Below are 10497 nucleotides of genomic sequence, written 5' to 3'. Positions count from 1 at the left end.
ATTTCAGGGAGCTGTGGCGCTGTAGCAGGAAGTCTGCCCCAGCCATGGACAGGTGCTTTGCTGTATAATCAGCAGCCCAGAGCCCGGGCCTGCTATCAACAAACAAGAGGGTGGGAGCAGCCTGCTGGGGAAGGCTCTGTGCTTCCCACTGTACATGAACCACAAGGATGGTGCTGCTCTCATGTTTAATGATTTATCATGAAGACACGGTCCTGGTAACTTCTGTGAGGCCACAGCAGTGGCACAGACTTGTGTTAATAATAGTCCTGTGTGGAAATTACGTGGCAATACTTAGCAGGTTGGAAAAAAACAGTATGAAGTATCAAATACACAGCCTTAGGTTTATACAAAACACTGAATTTATGCCCAGGAGACTTGCGTCATTGGCTTTGCACGAGAGTAAATTCAGTGAAAGATACTTTGTCCTCTTATTTGTTTCTTGTGAACTCTTCTCTTCATAATTCCTTCATGGAGAAAGTGAGTGGGGAAAAGGATAAAGTATTACATGTCCCTCATGATGACTTCCCTCCGGTCTTGAGTGCCTTTAACAGTGAGAACAAGATTTATAGACTCTTGCTCAAAGAGTCAGGTGCTGAAATACCTTGTCTCCATTTTGTGTTAGCTCTGCTCACTTGATTTTCTACCCCTCTTTATCCCACTGTTCTGCTTGCATTTGGCTGCGCTGAACAAATGCCCTTCATACTCAGGTTCTGGCAGTGGCAGAGATGAACAGGGCAGGATGTAGGGGATGGGGCCTGGCTACTCTCATTCTGCAAAATGCTTTCTTGCTTTGCAGTTAGTTACTAATGTCTTGGAAAAGTGAAGTTTCTCTGTCTGGTTTGTTCCCTTTCAGTCAATGCCCATGTGCCACAGGTTCTGCTTTTGAAAGAAGCCTGCTCACCACTCACCTGGATCTGTGTGCAAGGGGGAATTTCAGCCACTCCAGACTTCCTCCCTTGTACACTGGTAAAACCAGAGGCCACTCACAAGTTCCTCTCATTCCCCACCCTCAGGAACTCAACGAGCAAACCATATTAATGCAATGGGATAACATCAAGAACATGATGGGATATTAACTCTTGAAGCCTCAGACTGAATTTCATCAGCATTAGTTGATACATAAGCATTTTAATTCTTCCTTAATTCGTGCCATGAACTCTTGACTTCAGCCTGGGAATAAGCAAGCTGCTAAAAAGTCCACTTCTGTCTCTGAGATGGTTCTCAAGTCTCCCCCTGGATACCAGCCTGGAAGTGATCAAACCACCTGGGGGAAAAGGAGAGAAGCAAAGTACCGCCCTGATGATAAAATTCAGTACAAACAGAGGAGAAGGGAGTGAACACACAAATCTTACAGTGGGTAATTGAATAATAGGTGATAAAAACAATTGTGGAAATTGTGTGTCTGTTAACAAGGCTATTCAGAGCAAGGAAGATATGCTATCTGATTCACTGCACACTGAAAGATAGCTTAAGCAGCTTCTGCAACTATTAAAAATGTGTTTTAAACAGAGAGGCTTCTATTAAAGTGGAATGAAACTATATTCCATAGGCTGGAGGATATTTCTGCACGGTCTTTTAGCACAGGAAATTACCTTATAAGGGCAGATATTTTGCACCAGCCTTATTGCATTCAGGGAATGCTAGATTGCCAACATTACTGACCAGGTCCAAACATACAGTAATCCTAAGTGCACCAAGGCAATCAATATAAAGGATTAAATTGATTCTTTGTATGCTGAATCAAAACTAAATTATATGCCATAAGGTTTCAAGACCAGCAGGAAGTGCAGCAATTGAATCATTTGCCCAGGAAAGAGGATATCTCAATAAATGGAAATGCTCAAACTGAAGCAAAACACTTGTTTATCATATTTGTATGGGAACGTCACTAGTAACAAACTTGCTAAACTTCAACACAGACTAGTTTGTACAATTGCATATAACTGGTACTTTATCCTGTGTTTTTAAACACAGAATCTTCCCACCCCTAAAGCAAGGCCTACTAGAGGTGATACTTTTGCCCCAGATCCTCGCAGTTGCCTTATAAGGTGACTTACATGCAGAAAATAGATGAAATTACAAAACAGTTGTGTATTAGAGAACTGATTTCCAGAGGTATGTGACATGAGCTGCCACTCACAGAATGCATTCTGACCTTCAAAAAGGCTTTTGAAGTAGGGTGGGGATCCTTCTCCATGATGGAATGTTGAGAACTAGAAAAAAAAAAACCCGATGAGTTGAAGGATTAAGTTTTTTGAAATATTATTTCTGATAACATTCAATATTCATATGAATCTTTTCCCTCTAAGCATCACCTCATTGTGCGCAGTTTTTGGAAATATTTCTTCCCCTAGCTCTAGCCATTTGTTCTTTAAACTATTTCTAACCACAATCTACCAAAGCAAAAGGGTTTCATTTAGCAGCCACATCACAGAGAGGTCTCGTCACCTCAAACCTTGTTTGGCGCTTGGAAGGTAATTTTCCCCCCTCCTAAAACCACAGACAACATCACTCATTCTGTAGTCTTTTAATCAGAAACAGGTGTTTACACAGATTCTGCTTCTGAGTTTTCTGGTAAAAACACTACCTTTAAGCAAGGGATTCCCCTCTGTGTTCCATATTCTTCACAGTACTATGTTTTAGCATGAAACTTGTTTTTATCTAGACCTAATATGGCCTGTAGGTCTTGTACACCATCCTTTAATGTATACTATCCATTGAGATGACATGGGTCCCTGATGTGGAACCTGTGGGGTCTGGAGGACAGACCTGCTTATATACCTGCTTGTTGCATGCACTGCTATCAAGTTGAAGATATGAGTTGAAATATCTTCGTTGTATATGTTGATATGAGAGAGTAGGAGGCAGAAAATTCCTGCTGCAAATTCTGGCTGAAAAGAATTTGTTGCCTCTTTTTCTCACTTGGACCTGCACCTTAGGAACTTTAACAGTCTGACCACAGACTCTCCTGAAATATGTGCTCCCATTTCTGCTGTGGCAGTATCACTCACTGGTATTCCCTTGTGATACCCACAGGTTTATTGGCATGACTGTATTTGAATAAAGATTTTTCCTCACTATGTAGTTATCCCTTCCCAGTGCTGATGCAGTTCGTACTTGCAAAAAAGTGCTTTTGACAGTTCAGTTTCATGAGTTCCTGAGTTTTATGCAACAGCAGTGTTACAAAGACTTTGCTACTGGGAAATGTCATTAAAACATCAGTTTTGGCTAACTTGAGTATATTGGCAAAGATTTTCAAGCATAGACTAGACTGCATCCGTATCAGAATGGAGAAAACCATCTTCATTTGGAGGAAGAGAAAACTTCATGGATATTTTAAGAACTATTATGATATGCAATCAGTTACAGAAAGGAAAAGCATTTATTTTTGCATTTGATTGGTAACTTTTAAACTCTCCATAAAGCAGAATTCAGCAAAGAAGAAAATCTCTCTTTGGCAATTTATATGGCTTTAAGATCTGTTTACATGTCAGCTACTTTTTATTATTTTCTGTATTTGAGAAAACTTTTTTTGCTTTTAGGGCATTTTCAAATAACAATAAGATTTTGTGTGATTTTTAATGATCTTCTGCATTCTTTGGGAAACAGATTTTCAGTTTACACATTTCTTCTCGCTTATTGTCATCCAATTTCTCAAAACCTTTGTATTATTTCAAGCAATTATCATGGAAGAGTGCTTTAACACCATCTACTTTTGAAGTCTACATCCAGTGTACATTCTACCTGCAGTCAGCAGTACCAATAAGTTGAAGGTAGCATTGTCTATCATCCCTTCATAAAGAACCTACAGTCCACTGGGGGTTACCTTCCCTCTCACCTCCACACCACCTCTCCCCATGCCCCAGAAAATCAGATATTTCAATGGTAAAAATTAAGTTATAAGGTTAAGTTGAATCTGTGATTTGGCTTGGGAAGAATACATTTGTAGAGAAAAGTACTTGCTGTGGATAGAGTCTCAATACACTTAGTATTTCTTTTGACAAGGTGTCACTTCAGACTGATTCTAGTCTGATGCTGTGGAATTCCCATTTGCAACTGGAGACCTGAGCTACATCTTCAGTTAAATCTGAAAAGAATCCAGTTTATGCCTTCTAATACCCTTGTGTGGTGCAGTCTAGTGAGTGGGAAGGATCAGGATATTGATTTTAGTAGTGCTCTTTCAATGTGAACTGTATTGTTGATCCACATTTACCATTGGAGAGGATTCTTACCCTGAGTCTGTAGTGACCCCTGCCAAGCTGAGATATCAGAGATATCTTTGCTGTGTGGAGCTTGATTTGGATATTTAGGCAGCAGTTCTCTCCTAAGAGCTCAGCTGTATAGTAGTCTTGCTCTCCTAGAGAAAATAATACTTTCCAGACTTGCATCTTATTAGGATTATACCTCCTAGCAATCTATCAGAATTCTAAAGAGAACAACATTATTCACAAATAAATGTGCTTAGCTAGCTGGTGGGTTTGTAGCTGTGCTTTTGGCTTTCTGCCACCACTTTGTGCTTGGAATGTTGCACAGAGGAACTAAAGTACTGGGAGAGTGCTCTGCTTACATCTTCCTCATGGATATCTGGCTGCATAAGAGCTGAAGCATGTATGCAAGCCCGAGGACACAGCTTTTTGTGTGTGACTAGGCAGGTGTGTATGACACACTCAGGAGTATATTATCTGTAGAAACTTTTTACAAATTAGAAAAAATGTCTTTTGATTAACTACAATTCATTCTTTTGTAACTTCAAACCATCTTTACTAAGTAAGTCACATGCAGTTAGATTATTCAGTCTTCATTTTTATGTTTTTGCCTGTGATTTTTTTCAGGTGTCTTGAAATCTGCAGGGTTTGGAAAAAACCTGAAATCCTTACCTAATCTAGTAGAAAAGATTAACAGCCTAGAAATAAGTATCTCCATCTTAAGCTCTACCTTTCTTTAGGAGCAGTTTGCTTACTGCTTTGACAAATGCTACATCAGCCAGGTAAACACTACAGGCCCATGGAAGGTATTGATAAGCTTTTGTTTGGTTGCAGTTGTTTTGTTCTATGTTTTACTGTGTTTTTTGTGAGGTTGTTCTGCTAACAATATGTGGGTTGATACTTTATTTCCTCACTCCTCTTGTTTGCATGACTGTGGCTATTGATCCTCTAATGTTGCAGTCTTTTCATTTTAATACAAGCAATTTGCTGTACCTACAGTACAGTAGGTATTGTACCGAACTCTATTTATTTTTTCTTTTTTTTTTGTTGTGCCAGAAGTATTACATCAAACATTAAACAATTACATTGCATATTACACATTAATGAAACAAATATATGAGAGGAGTAGTTGTCTGAAGGGTCTTAAAAAGACATCAAAATTTGGTTTTGATATGATAGTTTAAAGGAAAATAGTAGAGAAATAAAACAGAATTTTTTTGAACAGTGATTGGATCTCCCTCTTAAAATGGAGAAAGGAGAGAAAGGAAAAAGAGAGTCTGAAGCCAGGAACATCTGAGAGAAGGAGACTTGTTTTTCAGGTTGTTGGTGGGCAAGAGTTTAAGCAATGAAAGGTAAGTGAAAAATTTTGTTCTCACAGGTGTTCTACAAGAGGAAGCTGCACATCCTTGATAAAGCCTGGTTGTGTAGATTCTGTAGGCCTAATGTCAGAGACAACCCTTGAGGACAGCAAGTCTTACAAGAGCTTTGCTAATAGAAGGAGGTAGAAGGAAAACCAAGAGGTTTTGACCATATTATATTAGTGATAGTATTTTAAAGAATGTTACAGAGGAATAAACTAGGAGGTATGTATCTTGGAAAATGAGAAAAATGGAATTATATTCCTGTTGTAGGAGAAGAAACAGTCACAAATCTGAACAAATTAACCATGGGGAGAGCCTAAGGTTTTTTCACACAGATTTCAGTGCAGTGACAGTGGTATGCAGAAGAGCAGAATGCTTTGGCTGTAAAGTGCTTGTATTTGGCTGAGGGGGGAAAAGGGGGAAGAGGAACTTGGGATATCTTCATTTGTAGAACTGGATCAATTCACAATAACTACCAGAAGGAGTTAAACATTTTCTGGGGTTAAAGTGAATCAGAATCTGCACACCATGTGCTGGAAATTCCCTAAATGATTTCAGTGGTCATTAAGAAAAGGGAAATGGTTCTTTTCTGAGTAGGAGATGATAGGAGACAGAGGAGTAGACACCAAAACAGAGCCATGGCTGAGTATTTATAACTCAGATTGTAGGACTCCTGCCAGCTGAGAAGGGGACAGACTTTCTCAGTGGCTTTTTCTGTTGAGTGGGGGTCTTGCTAGTAACCACTGTGACCCTCTGTGACTGTTAACACAGAAGGCTGAGATACTGCATTTTCACTAGAAATACTACATGCAGTCACGTACAGCATGGGCAAATACAGGTAAAGCTGCTGATAAAATATGCTCTACCGATGAACGAAGCTTCAGCTCTTCTGCAGTGATTTTATTCCCACTCACATGCCTCTGGACTTACTCAAGTTTCTTGTCTCTTCAGTCACAGACCTCACCTATATACAAAGCCTTTAAAATTTAATTAAAGTACTGGATTGTGTATTTTAAACTGACAAAATTTAACAGAGTTTAGAGTTGCAGCATGCTGTTACCAAAGTTGTTGTTTTCCTTTAATTCAGTAATACAGAATAAACTTAGTTTAACTAGTAAAAGTATTGTGTTTTGTCCTATATTTTTCAGTCAGTATTTAGGGATTTTTCAGCTCATGGTCTGTAGGCCTTTGCGAGTCAATGAAGCATTTCTGAGGAATCTGAGAAATAAAAATAACCCTCTTCTCAGTGGGCTTAAGCTGGCCATGTAAAATGCATGCATGTTTGTACCTACACAAATGACTTTTAGAGATCTACAGGTAAAAAAATATTTTTTAACTCTGAGACCTAAAGGTACCTCTTTATTTTATTTTCTTTGTATATCTTTTCTTCTGAGTACCATTTGTCTCCAGGCAAGACCTTGCCATCATGCCCCAGTCCGTAACAGTGGATCTCTATTGTGGTGAGAAAAATTAGAACATGTTTGTCCCCCCAGCTTCTCCAGCAACCCAATGGCAAAGTTTGTCACTGGAGTAGCAGGTGGACTACAAAGACTTCAGGAGTGCTGGTGCTGTTTATCTCACTACTCCAACCCACGGTGTTTCCTCAGTCCTGCTCTTGTTCCTTCCCCTTGTTTCTGCCTGATTTGCTAGGAATCTGTCTTTGATGCCATGACTAAATAAAGATTTTTCATTGTTTCATTCCTAATCATTCCTGTAATCACAATCTTTCTGAACAGCGCTCTGCTCACCTATCCATCCTGCGTCTGGTGGAGACTGAGGTGTCTGCTGTCTGAGGAATTTTAAAGATTCCTCACAAAGGAAAATCTTCATATTGCTTTTTTGTTCCACAGCTATTGTTCTGGTCATGACATCACTTTGCATGTTCAGTGCCGATTCCTGTCAACCTAGGATCACCCAGCACTACTGCCCACCCTGCCACCTGCCAAAGGTTTTTACTATGTATTTAGGAGATTGCATTTCCACTTTTAGCTTATGCTACATAACTGTGTACGTTTAGTGGAAAATTCTGCTTTGAACTGAAGTTTTTTTCAATACACAGAGAATTTTGAGTGTTTTGGAATCAAAATTATGGTGGTGGATAGAGAATTTAGAGCAAATCCGGCCTGCAATGAAACACAAACCCACAGCAGTAGCTGCGGGACTGAGCTCACCATGTAGTTTCCAAACAAGCTGACAGCAGTAGGAATCGTGGTTTATAAAAAGCTTCCAGCAGTGCTGAGCTGGTGAAGAGAAAGAGGAAGCTACAACGGGAAAGAGAAAAACATCACAACCAAAGGCAACTTCACTTCTCTGCCTTTACTGTTTTTAAATAGATTTGGCTCTAAATTGCTGTTAAGGGTGCTGTGAAATCTTACAAATTGATCCTCACAATATTTATCACTTTCCAATACCACCTGCAAATCACACCCAGGTTCAAGGGGACCCCTCTGTGTTTTTGTGCATATGTGTGAGAATCTAAGTAAGTGAGTAGGAATACACACCATGTTACTGAGGCTATTGCTCAACAGCATGCCAGTAAATAGAAGTTTACTTTTCCCCTTCACTCCCCCTTTGCACGATATGCTGAGCTGTTCTGAGATTGTTTCCTGATGTTTACATCCACTTCATTCTGTGGATTAACTTGATTATTCTTCTTGTCCTATGAAGTGTTAAAAACTGCTTCTCATCCTGAAACCACTAGCATCAGAAAATCATCTAAGGCACTATTGACTGAATTGTCTTGCACTGGGTGTGAGGAGTGTGGGAAGGTGGTCTTGAAGAGCTCAGCTGGGGAGTGGGGCACAGGCTTACTACTCCCACTTTGGTTGCTACAAGTGCTAAGCTAGGTGATGGAAGATATGCTGCATCAAAGTGAGAGAGTATAAGGTAAACTCAGAATAATGTGAGAAAGGCTGCTGATTAAAATTAGTTCTATTAATGACTCCTTCATTTTGTGTCATTGTGGGTTCATATATCTGATTCCGTGTATTTTAGTTGAGATGCAATTGACTCTTTGTAGAGCTTTGCAGGTGAACTGCATTTTGTGTTACACTGTATAGTTCTTGAAAGAAGGACCTGGCAGGGTCTCTCTGCATGTTTACTGCTCTGAATCTGAACACAAAAAATCAAAACAAAAGCCATACAAAGATTTCAGAGTCTGTTTTCAATGGCTGAGCTAGTCCTAGGCAGAGGGCTGCCACTGGCATGCCCTGCAAGAATTGAGCATGATCCGTGAGGATAAACTGAGGACAATCAATCTGCAATCAGTCTGTCAGTGGGAGGCAAAAGAACATGACTCCTGCAATTTCCCAGCAGCTCAGCGTAGTTGCAAAGAGTTAAGTTCATAAAATTTATATTAACTATTTATTTTCCTTCATCATTGCTTTTTTGGCTTCAAATAGATGAGTACATTTTCTTGCAGGGCCTGAGGTACCAGTACATACCCAGGTGCTTTTAGCTCTGGTGCCAGAGCCCTTTTATATTTAGCAAACAGCTGTGAGTGAGTACTGGGATCTGCAGTGCTTTTTTTTCTTATTCTTGCTGAAATGTTAACTCGAATCTTCAAGAGAGTCAACCGTAAAATTCTTTTCATGAGCTACCTCTTGGTGACGTAAGAATGGCCTTCCTCAGAATCTCCTTCAGGGAACAGTTCTCATTTTTTTCCTTTCCCATTTTTTAAGAGGTCAGAAGAGACCAGGCTTTTCTTCATGGCCAGTTTGTGTAGGCTTGGAGAGATACACTGTATAGCTCCCCTTCCATCCAATAAATACACTTTATTCTTCTACAATGCACACAGGCCTGGGATCACCCCCAGCTGCTTTTCTCCTATCATGGAAAGAAAGTTTCTTAAATATTTTTCTGTTTATTTTCCTGATCCAATCTGTTCTTGGAAAGATCAAAACTGAATGCAGTTATACTTACTCATAAAACCATGATTCCGGAGACAAGGATACTTTACAGGTCTTCAACACCTTCAAGGTCAGTCATCATCAATGTCCTAGATAGGCTTTCAAAGAAGTCAGGGAAAATTTTTCACCTTGACCACAAAGGACTCTATCAGGCTTGGTATTGGTAATATCACTGATGAAAGGTGCTTGGCTGAAATATGAAAAATAACCCAAATCAGGAAGTCATTACCATGCTGTTTCAATGAAATTAAATGTAAGACATTTTTCAGTGTTTTTTTTTTTTTTATGTAAAGCCTTAATACATCACAAATTCATTTTCAAAATCTTTATCCTTTAGTCTTTAAACAATCAAGACTTAACTTTCAATACTAGATATCTTAGCATATAGTTCTAAGTTTAAAAGGCATTAGATTCTTATTAAATCTGATTTGTGTTTATTTTCCTATAGAGAATCACCTCCAATATGGAAATCTAATCAGCTGAATTTGTCAAATCTGTGATAGTCTGTTTATTTACCACTTCTTCATCAAAAATTGTTTATTGTTGCTGTCTGTCACTCTAGAAAAGGCAAAAGCAGTAACAATTTCTCTTGGCAGATCCTCCTTATAGTGTCATCTTGTGACAATAAGGCCTCATAAAAGAGTAACTAAAATAACTGATCATTTAAATGATGGGAAGTTTACAATCTCTCAGGGATTTTTTCCCTAAACTTAATTCCTAAGTGTTAGGATGCTAAACACTCACCTTAGGTGATAAATTCTCAGGATAGAGGGCCCACAGTCAGACCCCAGAGTGCAGCAGCACCTTCAAGATCCTGCAGACAAACTGGGTACTAAGTACTAAAGTACACCTGGGTACCAAGGCACTAAAAAGAAACCTCAGTTCAGCCACGGGCCTGGCCAGGCCACTGTATGTCACATACCTCCCCCAGGCAGAGTGTGAAGATTTCTGCACAGTAAATATGTTACTCGGGGAAGACATGCTTTGTGACAGTTTGTAGCACACCAAAAAAGAAAACACCCC

General features: G+C 39.4%; 1 long non-coding RNA gene across 1 annotated transcript; it reads right to left on the bottom strand.

Annotated features, from left to right (window-relative positions):
* Positions 1-138: 138 nt before the first annotated feature.
* LOC117244581 lies at positions 139-9653 on the bottom strand. The gene is made up of 3 exons (XR_004497958.1): positions 9488-9653; positions 2058-2213; positions 139-1264 (listed from the first exon to the last, which is right to left on the bottom strand). It is a non-coding gene; the product is annotated as an uncharacterized LOC117244581 (long non-coding RNA).
* Positions 9654-10497: the final 844 nt, after the last annotated feature.

This window comes from Parus major, chromosome 5 (assembly GCF_001522545.3).
Source record: "Parus major isolate Abel chromosome 5, Parus_major1.1, whole genome shotgun sequence".
Classification (NCBI taxonomy): Eukaryota; Metazoa; Chordata; class Aves; order Passeriformes; family Paridae; genus Parus; species Parus major.
Note: the sequence above shows the minus strand (reverse complement) of the source record. Positions and strands in the feature narration are given on the sequence as shown.